This window comes from Mixophyes fleayi, chromosome 2 (assembly GCF_038048845.1).
Source record: "Mixophyes fleayi isolate aMixFle1 chromosome 2, aMixFle1.hap1, whole genome shotgun sequence".
NCBI classification, from domain to species: Eukaryota; Metazoa; Chordata; class Amphibia; order Anura; family Limnodynastidae; genus Mixophyes; species Mixophyes fleayi.
Window position 1 is genome coordinate 189,227,204 of NC_134403.1, and position 25,823 is coordinate 189,253,026.

General features: G+C 42.0%; 1 protein-coding gene across 3 annotated transcripts in view; it reads right to left on the reverse strand.

The window, feature by feature from the left end:
• RASL10B (RAS like family 10 member B) overlaps nucleotides 1-5,063 on the reverse strand; it is a 97,118-nt gene extending 92,055 nt beyond the window's left edge. The window contains exons 1-2 of one of the 3 annotated variants that reach the window (XM_075195147.1): nucleotides 4,952-5,063; nucleotides 1,896-2,032 (exon numbers count right to left, since the gene is read on the reverse strand). The gene's annotated coding sequence lies outside the window, so the exon portion shown is untranslated. Of the gene's footprint in view, nucleotides 1-1,895; nucleotides 2,033-4,802; nucleotides 4,889-4,951 lie in introns of those variants that run through there. The other 2 variants (XM_075195146.1, XM_075195149.1) reach the window with 2 other exon arrangements.
• Between the last annotated feature and the right edge of the window lie 20,760 nt (nucleotides 5,064-25,823).

Genomic DNA, 25,823 nt, shown 5'->3' on the forward strand with positions numbered 1-25,823 from the left:
CCGTACTTGAATCAGGCAGTGTCCATAAAAATGTCTTAATGTAAATGTGATGCACTTTAATTATTTAGCCCATGAAATAAAGGTTTTAAAATATTACAGGAATTTTCAGAGATCCTCTCTGTAACAGTTAGTCCCTAATGTTGCCGGAAACTGAGGACAACTTACACATACTTCCTCCACTAGAGTCCCACAAACCAACACTGAGGGAAATTCAGACATTTGCTGGATCAAATTGCTCCTAATTTGAACAGTTTGCCTCCAGATGTCAGCAAGATAGAGGCTGTATAATTTTCCTTATTCTTTCTGCAACCAAAGAACCATGGCAGACCACTCCTTAATTGTAAATTTTGGGAATCCTTCTTTCCATTGCCCTACTATCTTCCAAGACAGCAACTGCACTTCTTATATCAGAGCAAACAGACAATTCCTCAAGCACGTTCATAATTGGTACTTTACCTTTAAAAAATACTACCTTATGTTCCTTAACGCCCCAGTTTATTTGGGGGGCTGTGATGCCTTAGCAAATACTAAGCGTACCTGGTGGCTTTTTCCTGTAATCCGTCCCTTATGTAATCATTTGGTTTCTTCTATCAAATGTCTTTTTCCCTTTGTGCTAAAGCTTACAGAGACATGATATCATTTACTCTTTGGACTTTGCCCCATAGGATTAGGACGAGTTGGCTGCCACTTATATGAATCATATGTAGCTGCAAAACCCCCTGTGTTCCATGGCTGGGGATGCCTAATCGTACCGATTTTCTGCAATTTCTGCAGAGTATCAATTCGTCAGCCTCCAGGCAGTGGTCAGGGCGGGCAGCAAACAGACAAGGTCAGCCTCCAGGCAGTGGTCAGAGCAGGCAGCAAACAGACAAGGTCAGCCTCCAGGCAGTGGTCAGGGCAGGCAGCAAACAGACAAGGTCAGCCTCCAGGCAGTGGTCAGGGCAGGCAGCAAACAGACAAGGTCAGCCTCCAGGCAATGGTCAGGGCAGGCAGCAAACAGACAAGGTCAGCCTCCAGGCAGTGGTCAGGGCAGGCAGCAAACAGACAAGGTCAGCCTCCAGGCAGTGGTCAGGGCAGGCAGCAAACAGACAAGGTCAGCCTCCAGGCAGTGGTCAGGGCAGGCAGCAAACAGACAAGGTCAGCTTCCAGGCAGTGGTCAGGGCAGGCAGCAAACAGACAAGGTCAGCCTCCAGGCAGTGGTCAGGGCAGGCAGCAAACAGACAAGGTCAGCCTCCAGGCAGTGGTCAGGGCAGGCAGCAAACAGAGAAGGTCAGCCTCCAGGCAGTGGTCAGGGCTGCCAGCAAACAGACAAGGTCAGCCTCCAGGCAATGGTCAGGGCGGGCAGCAAACAGACAATGTATGAATGAAGTAAGGTCTGTAACTGTGTTTGTAACAGAAATCCAGGGTTTAATACACAATACAGACAAAGGTGCAATGTTAAAGGCACAAAGGGCTAATGGCAAATATTTAGGATCATAGTCACAGTTAAGTCAAAATTAAACATAGTCATAATTAAGCAAAGGGTCTGGAACACCAAGAAACTGACATATGAACAAACACTTGACACTGGTGAAGGCACACAATAAGCTGGCATCCCAGTTCTCAAAGCAACAGGTTAATATAACTGATGATGATGATATAACCAGACCTGACTGCATAAAAGAGCTCTCCCTGCACACAGATGTCGCTTACAAGTAACAGTCTGATTTGGTAATGCCGCTGACCACCGGCACCTGGAATTTGGGCTCCCAGCCCACCTGCACGCCAACCAACATGTTATTAGTCATCCTCTTGTTTTCTCCCCTCGACTGTCAGATGAACAATGTCATGCGTACACCAAAACAAAAAATAAGTGAAAACTATGACTTTTCAAGTGGAGAAAAGGTTCTCCTTACCTGAATTATGTAAACAGTGTTTTAGATGTACTTGAAACAGAAGAGAAAACTATCCAAAGCCACATCTGAGAAGTCTTTTCTTAATTTACGCCAAATGTATCCATATTTTGCCGGTTCCAAGTCAACCTCTTAGTGACCTTCAGAGAAATAATAAAGTCAGCAAAGATTGCCAGATCAATACATAGCAATATAACTTGTTTCTAGATATATCCAGTTTACATAGTCCTATGCACCAGTAGAACAGTGAGTCCCAGGAGACCTTGCACAGGCTCAGCGTTTTAAATACTGGGATGGGGAGTGAATTATTCATTGATCTCAGGTCAGTATGTTATGATCTACAGCACTACTTGTCAAGAGAGATTTAACTCTTGTTCAAGTAAATTATCCCACGTGAAGGAAGACTGTATTACAGTGCACCGAATAGGGACCAATATATTTATACCATAGCTCACGTGCTGTACTTCTCAGGGAAGAAGTGCAATTCCTTGATAACACAGACCTCTAGAGACAAGACAGCAGTTTATTCTGCATGCAGTTTTTAATATCTGCAGTCTCCAGCTGCGTCTACCTTTCCCTGGATTCTGTCTGTGTTCACATACCAATGCTTACATTTCATCCACGTTTCCAAAGACATTAGAAGATATAACTTAATTGTCTTACCAATGGATACCACCCGAACAATTACTCAGACATGTTTTACTTAGAGAACCTGGTGAGTCAGCATCTCTTGAGCAGTGAGCATGTAAATCACTGGCTTTTGCTAGACCGTGCACAGAACTTTTAGCCAATAAAACACAGTGCATGGTAAAGAACAAAGATCTCCCTCAACTCAGCCCAAAGAGCACACCGATTATACATATGGTACTGAGCATTTACATTATTAAATTAGTCTGCATTAGAACAGCTACTTACCAAATATCAATATAATGGCAAATAACAGCAACTGGTTATATAGAGCATAACTAATTCATGACTGGATGGTTTTAATTGTATACTCTTTATTATTTGTGATAGGGCTTCCATTTGATGGCCTGGTAGGATAAATATTGTTCTTTGGGTATTAAACATGAAAACGGCTGGCAAAACGAGGTAACAAACTTCCCTTTTCTATGAATCTTCAGGTTACTTTAATAAAAATATTGTAGCCCCAAATATTTATCGCAAAATATAGAAAGCTTGTTCTCACAAATATAAGGAAAGAAATAGATGGAAATTAGGCAAAGTCGGAGACACTACTATAGGGTCAGATGACAAATGAATGCATTTTAGTTTTATATTTTTTTAACCTTCACACTTAAGAAATTGTACTTAATTTAGACACTGTAAAAAATATTCTCTATTGCCATGATTGCATCTTGAGTGCTCTGTTTACATTAGTACATAGACAGATTAGCCAAGCTCATTTGGTAGTTTTTGCATTTTGCAAGACACACAGTAATATCTCTACTGTTGGTGGAATCTATAATTACATTTGTAATATATATGGATACTACATTCATCAAAACTAATTGTGTATGTTGTGTATATATGATTTCAAATGACTGACCAGGTAATATGAGAGTAGCAATATTGATTGCAGTCACATCTCAGTTATTTCCCCTAATCAAAACATAACTGTTACATCAACAGCACTTTTAATCTTCATTGTATGCCCCTTTTAATAACAGCACTGCTTTCATTTACCAAAGCATACAATTAACATGTGCATAGCAACCCATAAACCAGCTCATGCACGTGTGACAGATCACTGGCAGCTGTGAATAGGAGTGTGTGCATCAATAAGTTCAGTAATATATTAAGCTGCAGAAATAGCAAACATTTCTGTACTGTGTTTTCTTCTTTTTACTATGTCACAACCACTCTGCAGTATGTTCTTCAGACATTATAATGTCACACTAGATACCCTCTAAGAAATAAAAACGGTCATAAATTTAGTGCAAGCTTCTTTCAACTGAAAGACACTCAAGCATAAGGAACCGTTGTGTCCTCAGATTCCAAGAGTAAGAGTACTTTACATAAACAAAAATGGTGCATGTGTTACATAAACAAAGATCCTGCAAGCAAAGCCGATTATTAGATGTTGCATAAAAGATTTAAAAGACCAATACTGGTTCATGTATCATTAACCATTTGCTGCCTAGAGCTGCTTTTATGATTAGGACACGCCCACCTAGCAGATCATCATTTAAAGGTTTATCTGCAAGGCTTAATAATAGAAAGTAACGTGTTTAGATTTAGATTTACCATTTCGTTTTCTGCAAAGGCTGAGGTGCTGCGTGCATCAGATATCATACTAAAGAACACAATATGACACTTTGTTAGAGGGCAAGTCAGTCATTCATCTATCAGGACTAAGGTACTTTGTCAGATAGAAATGCATCATCAGATCGGAAAACAGAAAGGATTAAAATGATAATACTTTTATAATCTCCTTTTCACGTGACAAGATCATGAGTGATTAGAGGAATGTAGGCTGCTGACAAACAAGGGCCAGTTGTAGATGTCAATCCCCTTATGAACACCATGCAATGCACTGAATATTTTAGTTCTTGTTAATGACGATACCCAACTGGTTCCCTTCAGGTGATCAGAGCCGTGACCAATTTGTCAAGTGTATTTAGTGTGTACAGATCAGCACTACTGGCTGCGGACAGCTCCATACGCTTCTCCAGCAACAGCTGGGTTAATGGAGCAATACTTTCTACATAAAGCTCCATCCAATCTCGGCATCATCACACACACACAGCATTGCACATGTACAATACAAACACAGCTACAGCCAAGCGCTGCTAGGGAGCCTGCCCCGCTGCCCGGCGTAGAGGCTCAGCTGCCAAGCAATGTGTGGGGTCGCTACGGGTAGCATGCACTGCAGCGCCCCAGCAATGAGCGCTACTCTACAGATCTTACCTTCCATACAGCCTGCTAGTGCTCTGCGGATACAGACAGGCAGCCAAGCTGTCATACAAGTCGGGCTTAAGCTTCCCCTACAGTCAGTGCTTTCCCCCACTACTCCATGATGCGGTAAAGGTGCAGCCCTTCCGCACTGCCGCTCTTACCTGCAGCTGGTCCACCAGTCTCCTATCTGCTGTTGCCTTCCCGGTAACCGCGCGCTCTGCCTCCCAGTGTCCTCGCGCCATCTCACTAGAGTCCCCCTCCCCTGAGCACGAGGCTGGCAAAGGGGGGTGGTCACATCATCCTCCGCTGCAGCTCCGCGGGGTCCTATAGAGACACGTGTTTCTATACTACTATACCTGTATCAGTACAATAACCTATTAATAGTCCTTCAAGTGTCACGATTTCTATTATCAGCAAGATATTTTTTTAAAAAAAATATAGCAGTCATTAATCAAAAGGTGTTCTCTGACTTTAATTGAGTTGTTGACCAAGGTAATCTAAATAATTATTTTATCTACTTCTTTAATATTATAGTATTAATCATAACCTACAGGGTAGTGTATTTGTCCATGGTACATTGCATTCACCAGAAGATGAAAATGGTTTAAGCGGACTTATAAATAGTGATCTGTTGATCGCTTAGAAGAACGCTTTATCTATACACACAGAGCAATGGATAAACTAAAATAGAACGCAAAGGGCCTGAATCATTAAGGAGAGCAAAGCATAAAAATGGTGTAACTTTGCACCTTGGCAACACCATGTTGCATTGGAGGGGGAGGTAAATTTAAAATGTGGTGACAAATTTATAACTGGGGTAGAGCATGCCCTAGATGCACTTTACATTTCAGTGTAAAAATTAGAGATGCATAGGCTCGGTTCCCCGAGAACCAAATCCACCCGAACTTAGCAGATCCGAGTACAGAGTCATCTCGGCTCGGTATTTTCGCACACTCTCGGAATTGAAAATGAGGCAAAGCATCATCATTACGGTCGTCGGATCTCGTGAGTTTTGGAATCTATAAGTACCGCCCTCCACGCAATCCAGCGCCAGTTCACAGAGGGACACAGAAGGGGTAGCATGGTTCTTGGCAGTCTCTAGTGCAGTTGGGCAGAGTCATAGGTAGAAAAGAAAGAGGAGGGGTAGCAGTGTTCTTCAAAGTCTCCAGTGACATTCTACTGAGATATAGCTCACACAGAAACAGGAGAGCTCCATTATAGGGCTGGCAGTCTTGTTCTAAATCTACAGTCACATTGTACTGTGTTAAATAGCTAACACACAAACAGGACAGCTCCATTGCTAATTGTCATTGTTGAAAAAGAAATAATAGGGCTGGCAGTGTTCTTCAAAATCTGCAGTCACATTTTACTGTGTTATCAAAATGGATTCACAGCAGTACACAGAAGACCAGGAGCATCAAGCAGCTGCTGGCACCAGTCATGATGATAGTAATCCCTCCACGTCATCTGCTAAAGCCTATGTTAAAGTACATAGTGTTTTTAAGTCAGGGAAACAAAAATGTAAAAAAACACCTTTTACCTTGGTGAAGAAAATAATACCTGTAATCCAGGCAAAGTTATCTGCAGAAAAAAATAAAATTGCCAACATGCCATTCTGCACACGCAGTGGCAAGGAAAGAATGAGGCCTTTGTGTTTCTTTATGAGTGCTATCATCATCATCATCATTTATTTATATAGCGCCAACATATTCCGTAGCGCTTTACAATTGGGGACAAACGTAATAAACTAATAAACAAACTGGGTAAAACAGACAAAGAGGTGAGAAGGCCCTGCTCGCAAGCTTACAATCTATGGGACAATGGGAGATTGACACATGAGGTTAAGTATACATTTTGCATCTTGGCCCAGCCAGACTGCAAAGGTAGGGTGACTCATAAGCTAAATGATCCTGTCACACAACAATGTTGGTCCGGGGGTAGTTGTCTTGTGTGAAATTGTGTAACAGGCTAAAGGTAGTGAGGTTAAGATGGTGGTTGAGGAATATTATAAGCTTGTCTGAATAGGTAGGTTTTCAGAGAACGCTTGAAAGTTTGTAGAACAGAGGAGAGTCTTATTGTGCGAGGGAGAGAGTTCCATAGAGTGGGTGCAGCCCGAAAAAAGTCCTGTAACCGGGAATGGGAGGATGTAATGAGGGTGGATGAGAGACGCAGATCTTTTGCAGAACGGAGTTGCCGAGTTGGGAGATATTTTGAGACAAGAGAGGAGATGTATGTTGGTGCAGCTTTATTGATGGCCTTGTAGGTTAGTAAAAGTATTTTATATTGGATTCGGTAGAAGACAGGCAGCCAGTGTAGAGACATACAGAGTGATTCAACAGAGGAATAGCTATTTGCAAGGAAAATCAGTCTTGCCGAAGCATGCAAAATAGATTTTAGGGGGTTGAGTCTGTTTTTGGGAAGACCAGTAAGGAGGAAATTGCAATAGTCAATGCGGGAGATGATTAGTGCATGAATTAAGGTTTTAGCAGTGTCTTGTGTGAGATATGTGCGGATTCTGGAAATGTTCTTTAGATGTATGTAACATGATTTAGATATAGAGTCAATGTGGGGAACAAAGGATAGGCGTGAATCAAGGATTACACCTAGGCAGCGAGCTTGTGGGGTGGGATTTATGGTCATGTTATCAACAGAGATGGAAATGTCAGGTATGCTCTTGTTGGCGGGTGGGAATATTATTAACTCTGTTTTAGAAAGATTAAGTTTGAGTTGACGAGAGGACATCCAAGATGAAATGGCAGAAAGACAGTCAGTTACACGGGACAACACAGATGTCGAGATATCAGGAGAGGATAGATAGATTTGGGTATCATCCGCATAGAGATGATACTGAAAGCCAAAGGAACTTATTAGATTTCCAAGAGAAGCGGTATAGATAGAGAACAGCAGAGGACCTAGCACCGAGCCTTGTGGTACTCCAACTGATAGGGGAAGCGGAGCAGAGGTGGCTCCAGAGAAATTAACAGTGAAAGAGCGATTAGAGAGGTAAGATGAGAACCAGGATAGAACTGTGTCTTGAAGACCTAGGGATTGCAGCGTTTGTATGAGAAGAGAGTGGTCAACGGTGTCAAATGCAGCCGAGAGATCAAGGAGAATTAGGAGAGAGTAATGGCGTTCAGTCTTAGCAGTGATCAGATCATTAACAACCTTGGTCAGCGCAGTCTCTGTGGAGTGTTGAGAACGAAAGCCAGACTGAAGAGGATCCAACAGGTTGTTTGTGGAAAGAAAGCGTGTGAGGCGAGTGTAGGCAAGTCTCTCTAGAAGCTTGGAGGGGCAAGGGAGCTGAGAGATGGGACGGTAATTTGAGAGAGAGTTTGGGTCGGAGTTTTGTTTTTTTTTAAGAATAGGAGTAATCACTGCATGCTTGTATAGTGATGGAAAGATGCCAGTAGAGAGTGAGAGATTACAGATTTGAGTTAGAGGTGAAATGAGCACAGAAGACAGGGATCTACCAATTTGCGAGTGAATAGGATCAAGAGGACAGGAGGTAGAGTAGGAAGATAAGAAGAGCGTAGAAATTTCCTCTTCATTTGTGGGGTCAAATGAAGAAAGGGTGTCAGAGGGTAGTGGGAAGGAAATGAGCTGATGGCTTGTTGAGGAAGAGGATACCATTTCTAGTCTGATCTTGTCAATCTTGTCCTTGAAGTAGGAAGCAAGATCCTGAGCACTGATAGTAGATGGAGGGTTCGGGGTGGGAGGATTGAGAAGATGATTAAATGTATTGAAAAGGCGTTTGGGGTTAGAAGCCTGAGCATAGATAAGAGATTGAAAGTATGTTTGTTTTGCAGTGTCCAGAGCATTTCGATAGGAGTGGTAGACAGAAGTATATGTGAAGAAGTCATTAGAGCTTCGAGATTTACGCCAGTGACGTTCTGCTTTACGGGACAGTTTTTGAAGATTTCGTGTTGCTTTGGTGTGCCACGGTTGACATCGAAGTCGACGTGTAGTATGAAGTGTCGCTGGAGCCACTTGATCAAGGGCCGTTGCTAAGGTTAGGTGAAAATGAGGTACTGCCATCTCAGGGGATGAGAATGTAGAGATAGGGGAGAGAAGGTGTTGGAGAGAGGTGGAAAATTGTTGAAGATTAATAGAATTAAGATTTCTACGAGTATGAGGAGGCTTGGTTGAGTTAGACAGTAGAGAGGTTAGAGCAGTGGGGGTGAGAGTGTAGCTGATAAGGTGATGATCCGAGAGGGGGAAGGGTGTATTAATAAAATTAGAAACTGAGCATAGTCTAGAGAAAACAAGATCAAGGCAGTGGCCATCCTTATGAGTAGATGATTCAATCCACTGGGAGAGGTCAAGTGAGGATGTTAGAGAGAGTAGTTTGGAAGCAGCTTTGGAAGGTGGGTTATCAATGGGGATGTTGAAGTCACCCATGATGATGGTGGGGATGTCTGAAGATAAGAAGTGAGGGAGCCATGCAGAGAAATCCTCAATAAATTGTTGGTGTGCTCCAGGGGGACGATAGATCACCGCAACACGTAGGGAGAATGGATTAAAAATGCGAATAGCATGTACTTCAAAAGATGTGAACGTGAGTGATGGGACATTTGGTAGAACTGTGTATGTGCACTGTGGGGAGAGAAGTAGTCCAACCCCACCTCCTTGTCTGCCTTCAGGTCTGGAGGTGTGGGTGAGATGGAGGCCACCATGTGAAAGTGCTGCAGGTGAGTGCTAGTTCTGCAACTGTCACTGAGGCATCTGCTTGTAAGGTCAGTCATAACCAAGCGAGACCTTGTACGTGTAAAAGCTGAGCTGGAAGAAAACAGTAAGGCATTAGAGGAAAATGTATGTTCAGATTCAGAAATGACACAAATTCCTGAGGAGAGTCTATCCACAAGTGCTATGTGTAAGCCTGACCTTTATGATAGTGTACCCATAAAGAAGGCCCCTTTAAGCATTTCTGTAGATGTGTGCACGAGCAGCCCAAGTGTGATACACAAATTGAGGATGCCACTTTGAAATTACAACAGGATGAGGGAGATATCTGTGTAGCTGACGAGGGCGCTAATGAGGAAGTTGATGAGGATGATGTTGTTTGTGTAAGTCCTGCACCAGTGGAAGCAGTGCTTGCCAGTGATAAGAAGAAGGCCATTGTCATGCCTGGGCATAAGACCAAAAAATTCCCCTCTTATGTGTGGAACTATTTCTACCCAAATCCTGGCAACAGTTGTCTAGCCATTTGTAGCGTTAAAAAAGCCACGAACCTTAACCATCTAGGAACCTCATCCATGTTATGCCATTTGAAGCAAGTTCATGGCAAGCTGTTTGGAAAATCAGAAACTTATGCTAAAAAAATAACAACAAGCAATCCAGCATCAGCTAGGTACCTTCTGTAAGCTAGATCCCAACACCTGCAATCTACACCCACAACACTTTCCTCATCAATATCCTCAGAAGCGATCGGAGTTAGTACTGCATCCAAGTTGCTAAGGCTAGGTGACTCATCCACTATCCTGGATTCCTAAGAAGAATTCTTGAGCATTAGTCCCACTGCTGCAACTGGGGGTGGATCTTCATCCCAGAAGCAGACCAGGAAGAAGAATAATAGTAGTTTAAAACAATTGACTGTTAAACAATCCTTTGCAAGAGGAAGCAAGTATAAAAGCTGTCACCCAGTCGCAAAGCATATCACAGATGAGATGGCGACTATGCTAGTTTTATTATTATTATCCTTTATTTGTTAGGTGCCACAAGATTTCCGCAGCGCCGTACACAGTACAGTGGACTAAACAGGGTAAAACAGTACAAAACAATAAACAAAAATATCAATACTTCAAAAACTCCAGGCTGGCTAATGCAGTAAACACGGAGCAGAAGAACAGGTAGGGAGACAGGAGGGAAGAGGGCCCTGCTCATGTGAGCTTACATCCTAAGGGAGGGGAAACAGAACAGGCACAGGGGGAGCCAGATGAGGCAAGGGGGAGAGCGAGTGGAGGAGATGAAGGGGTTATGTGGATGATTGGTAAGCTTTAAGGAAGAGGTGGGTTTTCAGCGCACGTTTGAAGGAGCACAGAGTAGGAGAGAGGCGGATGGAATGAGGGAGGTCATTCCAGTGAAGGGGGGCAGCACGGGAAAAGTCTTGGATTCTGGAGTGGGAAGAGGTGATAAGAGTGGAGGAGAGGCGTCGATCATTGGCTGAGCGCAGGGAGCGGGCAGGAGTGTGAATGGAGAGGAGGTTAGAGATGTAGGGGGCGGTACAGTGTCAGAGGGCCATGTAACTGGTGGTGAGGAGTTTAAAAAGGATTCTGTAGGGGAAGGGAAGCCAGTGTAAGGCTAGGCAGAGAGGAGAGGCGGAGGAGGAGCGGCGTCAGAAGAAGATGAGTCTTGCAGCCGCATTGAGTGCAGAGCAGAGGGGGGGGGGATGGGAGTGGGGGAGGCCGATGTGGAGGAGGTTGCAGTAATCCAGGCGGGAGATGATGAGTGCGTGGATGATAGTCTTGGTAGCATCCTGAGAGAGAAAGGGACGGATGCTGGTGATGTTGCGTAGTTGGAAGTGACAGGCTTTGGCAAGGGAGTGAATATGGGGGGGAAAGAGAGAGAGGAGTTGAGGGTGACACCCAGGCAGCGGAGTTGGGTGACAGAGGAGATGCTGGTGTTGTTAACGGCAATAGAGAGGTCATGGTGGGATGGGAGTCTGGACGGAGGAAAGACAATGAGTTCCGTTTTAGAGATATTGATTTTGAGAAAACGCGCAGACATCCAGGAGGAGATGGCGGAGAGGCAGTGAGATACCCGAGAGAGGAGGGTGGAAGAAAGATCAGGGGAGGAGATGTAGAGTTGAATGTCATCAGCATAAAGGTGATACTGAAGACCGAAGGAGGAGATGAGAGCACCAAGGGAGGAAGTATAGAGCGAAAAGAGTAGAGGGCCGAGAACAGAGCCCTGCAGGACTCCTACAGGGAGAGGGTAGGGGGTCGGAGGAAGAGCCGGACGTGGATTCAGAGAAGAAGCAGTTAGCGAGGTATGAGGTTAACCAGGCGTGGACAGATCCAGAGAGGCCGAAAGAGAGAAGAGTTTGCAGCAGGAGGGTGTGGTCCACGGTGTCAAAGGCTGCGGAGAGGTCAAGGAGGATTAGTAGGGAGAAGTGACTCTTGGATTTGGCCGATAGGAGGTCATTAGTAACCTTGGCCAGGGCAGTTTCGGTGGAGTGAAGAGGACGGTGGCCGGATTGGCGGGGGTCAAGGAGGGAAAAGTCTGAGAGGTGTCTGGCGAGGCGGCAGCAGACAATCCGCTCAAGTAATTTGGAGGCATAGGGGAGCAGTGAGATAGAGCGATAATTAGCGAGAGAGGTGGGGTCAAGATTGGGTTTTTTAAGGATAGGATAAGTGCGTGTTTAAAAGAGGAGGGGACTACACCAGAGGAGAGTGATAAGTTGAAGAGGTGTGCAAGGTAAGAGCAGACAGTGGGAGAAAGAGAGCGAAAGAGGTGGGAGGGGATGGGATCGAGAGGACAGGTGGAGAGAGGAGAGGAAAGAATAAGGGAGCGAACTTCTTCCCCTGTTGTGGGGCAGAAGGAGCACCAGAGTATGTTGCTGGAGGGAGGCGAGGCGATGAGGGTGGCGGGAGAAGGGGAGGAGGAGGTGTTCAGTCTGATGGCCTCAATTTTGGAAGAGAAAAAGGTGGCAAAGTCAGTAGCGGAGAGGGAGGGCTGGACAGGAGGGGGAGGGGGAGAGAGGAGGGAGTTGAAGGTGGCAAAGAGGCGGCGGGGGGTTGGAGGACTGAGAAGAAATGAGGGACTTAAAGAAGGATTGTTTAGCCAGGGAGAGGGAGGAGCAGAAAGAGGAGAGAATGAATTTAAAGTGAAGGAAGTCAGCCAGGGAACGAGATTTCCTCCAAAGGCGTTCAGCAGTGTGAGAGCACCTTTGGAGGAAGCGGGTGAGTTTGGAGTGCCAGGGTGGAGGAATAAGGCGGTGTCGGCGGATGGCGGAGGCCGGGGCAACAGCATCAAGGGCAGTAGTGAGGGAGAGGTTGTAGGGAGAGGACGCTTAATCAGGACAGGCCAGGGATGGTGATAGGAGAGTTTCAAGAGAGGAGGAGAAAGAGGAAGGGTCAATAGCTTCAAGGTTGCGCCTAGTGAGGGTGGCTTTAGGCGAGGCGTGAGTAGGGGAGGAAGACAGAGTGAAGGAGATGAGATGGTGGTCAGAGAGTAGGAAGGGAGAGTTGGAGAAGTCAGAGAGATCACAGAGATGAGAAAAGACAAGGTCGAGGGAGTGACCAAGATAGTGGGTGGGGGAGGAGGTCAAGAGAAAAGGAAAGGGCGAGAAGTTTAATGGTGGCGGGGTCAGAATGGTTGTCAACAGGGATATTAAAGTCGCCAAGTATGATGGAGGGAGGGTCAGAGGCGAGGTAGTGGGGGAGCCAGGCAGCAAAGTTGTCGAGGAAGAGGGACGTGGGGCCCGGGGGACAGTAGATGACGGAGGCACGGAGGTGGATAGGGGAGAAGAGACGGATGGAGTAAACTTCGAAGGAGGAGAAGGAGAGGGAAGGTAAAGTAGGAATTACCCGAAAAGTACAGTTAGGGGACAGGAGAAGGCCCACTCCACCTCCTGAGCGCTCATCCGGTCTGGTGGAGTGAGTGAAGGAGAGGCCCCTGTAGGAGAGAGCGGCAGGAGAGGCAGTGTCAGAAGAAGTAAGCCAGGTTTCAGTGATGGCAAGAAGATTTAGAGAGTTGGAGATGAAGAGGTCACGGACGGAGGATAGTTTGTTACGGATGGACCTGGAATTCCAGAGGGCACATGAGAAAGGGAGGGTGGGATCAGGAAGATGAGTATGAGATTGTCGGGGTTGGTGGAGCGAGGGGGAGGGTGAGAGGTGGGGTAGTGAGAGTTGGGCAAGAGAAAGCGGTGTCGAAGTCAGTAAATTGGATAAAGTCATTTCAATTAAAATTGAGCAAACTTGGTTGTCTTTGTCTGAAAAGATGCGTATGGCACGCTACGGCGTAAAAGGGCGTACGCAGCCGCAACACGTGGCGACAACAGTATTTACGATTTTACATACATTCGCACCAACACACACATTTGTAAAATAGTACACATTAATGGTAGTTGCAACACATAGTTATTTATGTCGAAATATAGTAGTGTTTATGTGTAATATTATAAGTTATATGCATATTAGTGATACATATGGTTCAGGTTAAAAGAAATGTGTCATGTCTAATATCATATTAATCCCCTTTACATCAGCAGCTGTTCGGTACATTCGGCGAAGAGATCGCACATTGCATACTCTAGTTATTGATGTTAGGGAATAAACCTTTATTATGATATTAACTGTCAAATGCAAATGGACTGATTGTAATTGGAGTGTGGCGGGAAGAACAGAGCAGTTTGGCAGGAAGAACAGAGCTCATCCCCTGGAGAGACCCCCACCTTTGGATTCCTTAGATTGAATCAGCCTATGATGTGTAACCCCCTGGACCCTCCTGATGCCTGGACCAATAGAAGCAAGCTATACCACCTGCATTGTTTCACTGTATCTCTGTTTGCATATAAGCAGTAGCTCTCATGTAGTGTCCAGTCACCTAGACCACAGACTTCAGGACTGAATGACTGTACACTGGATCCAGAGCGCCTGCGATAAGTAACGGCTGTACTTATTATTATTTCGCTTGAATATATTATGATACTTTTTGAGAATAAATATTTGTGCGTTGGAAACACAAATCGAGATTCGACAATCGTTATTGGATAGCGACAAAATGCTCATAACAGGGGCTGGGGGAGAGGATAAGTATAGGAAAGGAGCGGGGCGGCATTGTACAGTGCAAGATCAAAAGCAGTGGCAAAGACAATATGAAATATGAATTGCAATATAAAATTTGAATGCAGTAAAATATGGTGCAGTAAAATTAAAATAAAGTGCACATGAATGAAATAAATAAATAAATGAAAATAAGATGAGATGAAATGAAATAAAAGCGAATAAAATTTAAATAAAATTTAAATAAAATAAAATAAATTAAAATAATAATAATAAATTAAGATAAAAAAATTACAGTGCAAATAATATTAAAATACAGAACAATAGGATAAAATAGAATACAATACAATACAATAAAATTAAATTGAAGTAATAAGATTAAAGGAGGGCTGCAGAGAGCCGGTCCCAGGTGTGAGAAACGGGAGAGTCCAGGTTGGAGAGTCCAGGTTGGAGAGTCCTGGTTGGAGAGTCCAGAGACCAGGGAAGGGGAGAGTCCAGAGACAGGTCGCTGTAGCCGTCCGGAGGGATCGGAGAACAGGGACAGGCAGCGGGAGATGTGGCAGGCAGGCCAGTAGCGGGGGACAGGCAGGCCAGTAGCGGGGGACAGGAAGAAGACCAGGCAGCGGGAAGATACGATGGCGCCAGACTAGGCGGCTGTGTCCAATATCCACTATTAATGCAGCTGGTATTAGACAGTTATTTGAGGTCATCTGTTCCTGTTACCAAATTCTATCACAAAACCATTTTACTAGAAAAGCTATTCCTCACTTCTACCAGAAGTTTCGTAAAAATGTAGTTATTGGGCTACAAAATGTTATTCTACCCACTGTACACTTAACCACAGATATGTGGACAAGCGGAACTGGGCAAACTAAAGATTTTATGACTTTGACAGCCCACTGGGTTGGTGATTCGCCTTCACCAGCAGGAACAGCAGCAGCATGTACCCAAGAATGTCACATTTTTCAGAGGCAGGCAACTCTGTTTATCACCGGCTTCACTAAGAGGCATACAGTGGACAATCTGTTACAAAAACTTAGGGATGTCATTGCAACATGGCTTATCCCGCTTGGACTCTTCTCAGGATATGTCATTTCTGATAACGCCACCAATATTGTGAGAGAATTACATCTGGGTGAATTCCATCACATTCCCTGTTTTGCTCACACAGTAAACTTGGTGGTGCAGAAGCTTTTTTTTAAAAAAATGACAGGGACGTGCAGGAGATACTGTCTGTGGCCCGTAAAATATCTGGACATTTCCGGCATTTGGCAACAGTGTGTAGAGGATTGCAGCAGCTACAAGAGCAATTTAATTTACCCTACCACCAACTAAGCAAGAGTTGGTGACAAGGTGGAATTCCACCCTGTATATGCTTCTGAGGATGGAGGAACAACGAAAAGCCATCAACGCTTACTCCACAAGACATGACAATGGGAAAGGAGGGGGGATGTATTTTACTTAAGCGCAGTGGCGAATACTTTCCGTGTTGTGTAAGGTGCTGAAACCATTTGAAGTAGTAACCTGTGATGTGAGTTCAGACATTGCTAGCTTGAGTCAAGTGATTCCCTTAATTAGACTTTTGGATAAGCAGCCTTAGAAACTGAAGGAGGAGATTAAACAAAGCAATTATGCTAAGTATGTAGGACTTGTAGATAAAGAACTTTATTAGCTTCGCCAGGATCCATCAGTTATCAAAATCTTGAAATCAGATCACTACATTTTGGCGACTGTGCTTGATCCTGGGTTTAAGAGCTATGTCTTCTCTTTGTTTCCAACTAATCTCAAGATCCTGGTGAGCAAGATGACAGCTCAAGTGTTACGTGAGAGGACGGTGCCTCATTCTTCAATTTCTCACTCAACTACTGCTAGGAAAAAAGTTAGCTTTCCCAAGAGACCCAGGGATGATGCAGATGACTCAGCACAACATTTTGACATCTGGTCTGGTCTAAAAGAATTGATCAAAAAATGTGACTGCCGTAACTCCACCTGATCCTACTATCAACATACAAAGGATGATGGAGCATTATTAATTATATCAAAATACTACTTCCTCATGAATGAACTACAATTTCCACGAGGAATGCCTTTCCCGCAAATTACATCAAAATACAGAGACTTCTTTAATAGTGGATTCCAGTGGTGATAAATTAATAATGTGTGAGTATGATGTACACACTGATGAGGGTGAGTATGAGGCTGAGGATGATAACATCTTGCCACAGTAGAGTTCATTAACAGCACTGTTACCTTAAGTGTCTTAAGCCCATTGTTAGCTTGTTTTGTGGGGGCCCAAACAAACCAAGCACATCAGCCACAAAAGTGGCACTCCTTGTTGCTGAAGTGCTTGGTTTGATAAAGTGTGTATGTCCTTTTTAAGATCCAACATAAAAGTGGGTGGGAGGGCCCAAAGACAATTCCATCTTGCACCACTTTTCCTTTTAGCTACCGCTGTGTGCCAATGTTACCTACATGTGCTATATACTGTTGTGTGCTTTGCAAAAATCTTAGACACACATTGAGGATTCAGATGACTCAGCACAACATTTTGACATCTGGTCTTGTCTACCATAAAAGAATTGACCAGAATTAGTGACACCTCTGCTGTAACTCCACCTGATCCTACTATCAACTACTATCAACATACAAAGAATGGTGGAGGATTATTTAAAAACATTTTGAACGGTATAAAGACAACCTTTTTATTATCAAAGAACAACATTGCTTGCAGAAATAATGTAAGTATGGATGTCTAAATAGACGTATATATGTATTACCTTCCACTTTGCTGCTGTTTTATCAGTATTGCACGAAGTGTTTGTAATTTGCACTTTACGTCAAAGGTACCTAACTATATTATAATTTTTGGGGAATTGGGGCTAATTCGAAGCTCAGTGATGAACTTGCTTTTTGCTGTGAATTTCAATGGCTCTTTTTAGTGCATTGTCTGGAACAAGATCCGATATACTCATGTCAGAGTGATCACAGCCAATGTTTGGACACCTAGAGGATTTACCCTTCTGAAGTTTGTTTTCAATCATCCTTTCAATTGCCTGTCTCTCGTACGTGTGACCACATACTTTGGTTTTCACTGGGCTCACCATCTCAAACCAGCCGGGGCACCCTGGATTGGTCTTGGTCTGATAAATGCATTCATCCCGGGGAAAGGGGGGCAGCTCTCGTCACCCTGTATTAGCTGTAGAATTACCACAGTTATCCAAAGAATGGGTGGAGTGATCAAATGAACCATAACTGATTTCATGAGCCATTCTCCGTTTCACTGTACCGGTCATGTGCTCAGGGTGACGGCGATCTCCTCGTCTTCATCTTCCAAAGTTTAGTCTGCAGGGGCCAGTGACACACCCATTTGTTTTCTCAGGTCTTTTAGCTGTTCTTTAAACTGGACATATTTATCATCCAGCCTCAGGGCCTCCTCTGCATTATTCTTCTGAAGCGCAGTGTATCTCTCATGTACAAGCTCTCTTAAATCCGGGATTTCATCCGGTGCGTCCCGTTTTAGCTTAAGTACGGTCTCCTCAACTGCGTCTATATAGTGCTTTAAATCTCTGTTCAATGCAGCGTATTCCAACATGACAGATTCCATGCTGCCCACATGTTCCGTGTCACAGTCTGTCTGAAGCAGAACTAATGCCACTCCAGTTGTAATATCCATTCCTGTATCTACATAAGTTGTGTGGCAATGTTTCCTAGATGTGCTATGAACTGCCGTGTGTTTGTGTCATTGCTCTGTCGCTTAGCATCCAGCCAAGTTGCTGCAGTCTTTGTCCGAAAGTGTATGACAATAATATTGTGACCTGTGAGGTAGTCAAAATTGACTGCAAATGTCTTGAAATTAGTGTTATTGAGGTTAATAATAATGTAGGAAGAAACAAAGAGCAACATTATGTGATTTCAGCATATTTTAGCAATTTTTCTAAAAAATACAGATCCAAAAACAAAAAATCAAATCACGCGAGGGTGGTTTTGCCAAAACAAAAACAAAAACACAAAGTTAATCCAGATCCAAAACCAAAACCAGAAGACGGGGGCCAGTGAACATCTCTAGTAACAATAAAGTTATCAATTATTTGTTACATGAAAAAACAGCCAGTATTTAACTTATGTGTAAAATAATAAACTAATTTGCACCTATTGCATTGTAATATCGTTTGTCCAGGAACAAACTTACTCCATTTTATTTGCTTTGCTCTTCTTAATGATTCAGGCCCAAAGAGTTCAGCACCTGTTAGTGAAGAAGTCTCCGTTCAAGATGAAACGCGTTGGGTCACCTTTTTGATCCATTCTGGTATCCGTAGACAGGAAGTGACTCTGTGTTCCACTGTGGAAAACATTGCATCCGCGGATTCCCGCACACAAGGTCCGATTGCTGTAACCACCCTGCCTGCTCTGGAGTTCCACTCTGAAGGAGGTCACGGACCCCGACTCTCCTTCATCCAGCAACACTCTCACACCGTTTTTTATCATCTACAGCGTGAGTTTGGTGGTTTACACCTTGGACATTACTCTACTTTATTCAAGTCGTATTATAGTCAGCACATATTTTTATTGCTATATATGTTTTTTTGTTGTTTTGTCGCTGTGGCCATTTTTGGGTCCTATTAAACTGTCCTTCACCTATTTAGCTATCTAACCTCGGCTCCATTTGTTTAGTCTCTCAATTCACATTTCCACTGCATTTAATTGCTGTGTAATCAATTACAGTACGCAATACCACCAACTGATACCCCCTCCCTGCCTTCTCTCCACCCCTTCCCCCCCTTTTTTTCTCCTTTTCTTTTTGAGGTTTATCCTGGCTAATGTGGACACATTTTGATCTTCTGGATTGACCCCTAATCGGTTCTTACTCCATTGACAGTGATCTCAAGCCCTACAAGTGTTCTTCAGAGACTTGGTTTTTTGTGCGACTCATTAGGTCAAAGACCATTGTTTTTATTATCATTCACACTGTGGTCCAGTCCATTCTATATTTACAGTATACATTGGTACACCACCTTTAGTTAATCTATGATTAGCCGTTTTTTATGATGTGTCTGATTAATTTACAACTGTTCTAAATTCACTCCTTTTGTTCTATTATCACTTTGCGAGCGCAGTTGGAACATATTTATATTGATTATATCTACAAGGAGGGATTCCTTGGTTCCCCCGATGCTGCAGGCGTTTCACGCGGTTTGTTATTGAGCGCATATGTATATCTGTTATAGCATTGCAGAGAAACCAATTGTGGGTAAAGTACAAGCTCAATCTGAATCTACCCCAAACTTGAACATTACAGGTAATATCTGCACAAGCATACATTGTAAAAGTAAACCTATCATCAGTGGAGATAACATTTTTTTTTTACTTTTACTGTACTCTTGAATCTTGCCAAACTGCTTTTCAGGTATGTTTACAAGTTACACCTCATGGATTACAAATGGGCATGGAGATCAGCTAAAAAGATTATTGCTCTGGGCCCCAACGAATATCTTTAATCAGCCATATAATCCCCATATATTAATATATTTATTTTCAGGCTAAATGATTAGCAAATTGGGCCAATAGCACTGCAATATTGGTGCTCCAAAAAAGTCTGCTAGTCACTCCGTCAATCTAACTAGCACCTCATTGCTGCTTGTCGTTGTCTCTGGTCACTTCCTTATCCCCAAATGGCTGAATCTGTCTAATCTGTTTGGCCAAATTAGAAACAGTACTGATGGTTAATGCAAAAGTGAGTAACAGGACATGCCTATGCATGGCCAGGTTATAATTTAAATTTTTAATTCAAAACTGTCAACATTTATATACATTTTAAAAAGAGGGCAGGGTGCTCTCAAAATGTAGTCAAATATCAATGGGGCATATTCAATTCCGATCCCGATTCGCGGGATCGCGCCGGAACGGCCGCGAATGTAATCCGCGGTACCGCAATAACGTGGATTTTCGTTCACAGCCCACAGGGCTGCGTACGAAAATCCGCGTTATTGCGATACCGTATTACCAGCAGTAGTGCACATTTTCCGCGGTAACGCGCGTTACAGCGGATCGGATCGGAATTGAATATGCCCCAATGTATGCTAAAAATGAGCACTTGTCATTTTTTCTACCATGTTCCATTATTGGCCACCTTTAAATTGTTGCATGTGAATGACATTTTATTTTTTCTTATTAGAAACAGTATGGCAGCTCACACTCATCTAAATAATAAAGCAGAACTTTCAGTTTACTGAATAGTAAATAATACTGTAGATGTTTCATGAATTCTAAGCAGCACCCAGGTCAAAAGAAAACCAGTGTAAAAGAACAAAATGCTATGGCCTAAACAGTTATCTTGAAATACAATAATAAATATAAACATGTATCCATAACAAATCTGTTTTTATGAGAGACATCTCTCCTTCAGTACTATAATCCCCCTTGTCCCTCTTTTGTTAATTTACCATATTCATAACATATACTGTGATAAACACACCAGTGGGTATAGTTACTAAACTACGGGTTCGAAAAAGTGAAGATGTTGCCTATAGTAAACAGTCAGATTCTAGCTTTCATGTATTTAGTGTATTCTACAAAATTATAGCTAGAATTTGATTAGTTGCTATAGGCAACATCTCCACTTTTTCAAACCCGCAGTTTATTAAATATACCCCCAGGTATTTGACAGGACATAGCACAGCTGGTTCACTATTCTTCTTTTACTTTGTCAGATTAATAGATAATGAACTTTTTTACCATAATAGACAAAACAAACTTGCAAACCTAAAAGGAACTAACACAGCAACACTGTCTTGTCACCGGACCATTAGTTAGGCGTCATTCGCCCAGCTCCCAACAAAAGCACACACTGAAATAGTTATCTTCCATCCAAGCTCTAATCTAATCACCCGTTAATCACAAGACGTCTAATGTTGTGAGTTACACATTGCAGCCTGTCACACACCCTTTTCAGCCTGAACAGTCTTGGGAAATGGCTCTCTTGACACAGTATATATTATTTAAGTGTGACTCGTGTTGGCAGCTTTACTTATTTCTGGTCCATATATAATGTAAATGTGGTTTTGAATGTCCACTTTTTTTGTCACCATTAATTTATCTATCATATTCAGAAGTGTTATTAGGTTCTCAAAAGCCTGGGGCACTCAAGCAACAGCAGCTCCGCTGTCCTGCACCTCACATTGCAGCTGGCAAATACTGCAGCCACATGCAATTATTGCAGGTGGACACACACAGTTTCTTCTGCAAACACTGGAGATTAGAGGGCGTATGTAGTGGCTGGGAGACATTCTAGAGCTGGCCCGTCTGCCATGCACAATTCACCTTCTGTGAAGGAAAAAACTTGGAGCCAGCTCACCACACTCTATTCATTCCCACAACATGAATGCATATGTTCATATAAAGTTACAAGTGACATTGACAATAGAGAAGTTATGAGTTTATTATACCTAAATTGGGCATTGACAACTAGATCAAGAATATGAATAAAGGTTGTTGAAGGTTATTTAAAGTACCAAACAAAAAAAAGACAATTTTAAAACTGACCAAGGTCACTGTTCTTGAGTCTCAAAGTCTGGGCCAGTGATACCATGGTCTAACAAGGATTCCGTGATCATATTAACATTGTTACATGCTAAATTATACATGGCTTCTGCTACATTATACAACATATTCTAACATTTCTTTACTCATAAATCTTCATGTCCCTGAATCATATCTTCTACAGGGCAGTGGCTAGAGGTCTTTAGAATTTGTTGTCCCTGAGTATAGGTTTTCTTTAATGGTTTCATTTGACATGATCTCAGCAGTTCCATGTTAATACTGACCATTTCACATTATATCAAGCTGACCTCACTTTTGTTACATGTATGACTATACCTTGGCATTGAAAATTTCCGTTCAGTAACTCATAATGCAATTTTAGAAGGGTAACAATTCTACTTGCTGAAGATTATAAATCAGTATACTATATATTATTATATATTATATATTATATATATATATATATATATATAATTTGTCAGACATAATTAGAGGACTAGGTTCGCTTGGAGGAACTAGATGCAATTAGTATTTTGAGACCGTTTGTGGCATTACAAGCCTTTGATATTATACCCAGTCCCTCTATTTCTCCATGTATGGTACTTTGCCCTTTTCCCAGACTGAACAAGAGAAACTTTTTGTGCCGATGTGCATCATTACATTATAATTATTATATGATAACTTACAATTATGATGCATTATAATGCACTTCAATGTGTCTTTAATGTTGGATGTCTCCATAATATAACTGTATTCCCTCTAAAAATAACATATCTGAATATTAGAGGGTAAATGTATCAAGCTGCGAGTTTTCGGCAGGTTTGAAAAGTGGAGATGTTGTCTATAGCAACCAATCATATTCTAGCTATCATTTATTTAGCACATGATATAAAATGAAAGCTAGAACCTGATTTGTTGCTATAGGCAACATCTCCACTTTTCAAACCCGCCGGAAACTCGCAGCTTGATACATTTACCCCTAGAAGTTTTGCAGTGGTTTCTAGAACTAAAAAGTTTGCATTTTCTGCCTCTTACAAAAATAATTTCCTATGGCTTTTACATTGTTTCACTGTGTCATCTATCCTCTCCGTTATCAGCCAGAAGCCTGTGACTTGCTGACACAAGCAGTCCATAAAACAGACAAAGGACCTTGGCTCAATGCAGGAATATGTTCACAATGACATTTTAATGTCAATACTCCTAAAATAGCTCCTTTTAAGTAATGCAGGAAAAAAATGTCTTGCAATGAAGGCATTAATGAAGTGTAACAGCAAATGGAATGCTGCAGCAATGTAATTAATAAAGCTACACTTAGAGTAGCAAAGTGATTATTGTACCAATACATTATACATACAAATATATATATATATATATATATATATATATATATATATATATATATATATATATATTGTGAGAAGGCAACTGGTTCAGTCTGTAAAGGAATTGTAAGCTTGCGAGCAGGACCTGCTTACCTCTCTGTCTGTAATACTCCATCTTGTTTTATTCATGTGTTGTACCCAGTTGTAAGGCACTACAGAATATGCTTGCGCAATATAACAGATCTTATCATACATATGCTCTATAATTTTAATCAACTACTTCACAGCTACAGGACGGTAATGTGTCGCTGTTATGGCAACATAGCAAGCTGAGGCTACAATAAGAATGGCACTTTATATTATCACAATGCTATTCCACAGTGTTGGCAGTGACACTTATTTTTTTGCCATTTCATAGATCAGTATAGTCCTTCTCAAGCAATTGTACTCTCATGCAGTGGGTCTCTAGATTCAGCAAATTCAGATTTGTGGGTAATAATAGTTGTAATCATAGTTTGGAAGGTTTACTACTTGAGAGAAAATTTCCATTAACATTTAAAATAAAATAACACTAATGTCTGAATATGAGACGGCAGTCTTATAACCTCACTCTTTCTCTGGTGATTGCAAGTGATTGCAGATGCTTCATTTGCAGTAGGCTGTAAAAATGTGCACTGCAGATTGACCTGCATACGGAGTAGCTCTTAACACTACCATGTCGCTGCTTTCTGCCAGCATGATAAAATAATGGAGAGTTAGGCACATTAAAATTAATGGGGACTCACACATGGGCGTGTTTCAGTAAAATCACAGATCTCAAAGAAACTGCTTGTAGTGATGAGCTCAGACAGGGGTTATTGAAAGACAGTTTACAAAGAGTGACAATATCAACAGGAGATTAATAGTCATCTCAGAAACTGAGCACACCCACAACTAACTCTGAGTGTGCTCTGTGTTAACCAATAATAGCTGGCCCTAAAATTATCTATTTTAATAATATGTGAAAAAGTATTAGACTATTTCAAAGGATTGGAATTATCTAATTATCTCTTTTTTAAAATCACCAATTCTTACAGTTTTTAAATGGAAACTGTGATACTCTTCCAATGTAATATAATACAACTTTGTTTTATATATATATATATATATATATATATATATATATATATATATATATAAATATTCACTCTACATGTATTATTTTGTGATTTGTTTGGTAATGATGTATTCTGTGATGTCACTGGGTCTCATTTAGGGTTCAGAAACTAGCAATTCTGGTAGATCCAGCTAAAGGGTGTAGTTTTTGCAGCTGGACAAACCATGTTGTGCCATAAGGAAAGTCTTGTCCAGCTTTATGTTTTACACTGCAGTTTAGAGATGAGCTGGGACACACATCCCTTATAACCCTAAATCCCACACATTTTACATTTGCGTTTAAATACCTGCTGTTACCCATTTGCTAACACATGAAGAAGGGGGTACACCCCTGAAACATATTGTTCTTTTCTGTGCTTGCATCAATAACTGGCCCTTCATGGGAACAAGTAACTAGCTGGTACCTGCTTGCAGCTTTTTTACAATGTTGACATGTATAATATTGACAGGAGAGACATTTATCATTTCATTAAGGAATGCTTTTCATTAATCTACAAATAAACTTGTAGACACCCATAAGACTAAGAAAGCTTCTAAGGCTGAACTCCTGCTTTTGTTAATGAACATGTTTTTATGACCTCCAACTGGTCCTTGCTCCTGGCCTAACCTCTGGAAGTGCTCGGTTTACCTTCTTGTCTTATTGGAATCCAATTGATGGAGCAGCCACGGCCCTGCTTATTTTTTCATTCTCTATTTTCTGTGATCCTTGTTTTGGTCACTGGCAATTTAGCTTTGTTCTGGTCTTGTTGTCTTGGTAAATAACCAGCCTAATTATGTTTCTTACTCAGTTTCTGCCTCCTCGAACGTTGTTTTTCAGGTCTTGTTCTGAGAGCTTTGTCTCCTCTGTCCTGACTATCCTGTTCCTGTTACCTCTTTCTTGCTATTGCTTTCTCTCTGGCACACTCACTTGACCATTTAGCGTGTCAGGGATTCCATGATGTAATCTCTGTGTCAGTGGTCAAAGTGGGAATGTAGAAGTGCTGATATGGAAATTTGAGAGCAGACTGTGGTCTGAACACCTAAGGATTAGGTATTTTGATGGTGTATAAATTAATTTTAGATGCTTTCCACACTATAAAGTATAATATAAAACATATGAAATGATGCAAAGCTATTCACCATGTGTTTTCTTTATCTTCTGTGTTCAATTACCTCTCCACTGTGTCTACTTTTATTAATTTAGCTTGTTTTCCGAAATCTCTCATTTCTTCCCTGTGTCTGTTCACGTATATCTTCTAAGTGTTGCTTCTCCTTTCCCTTATGTGTTGCCTATGTCTGTCCAGACTCCCCATGTG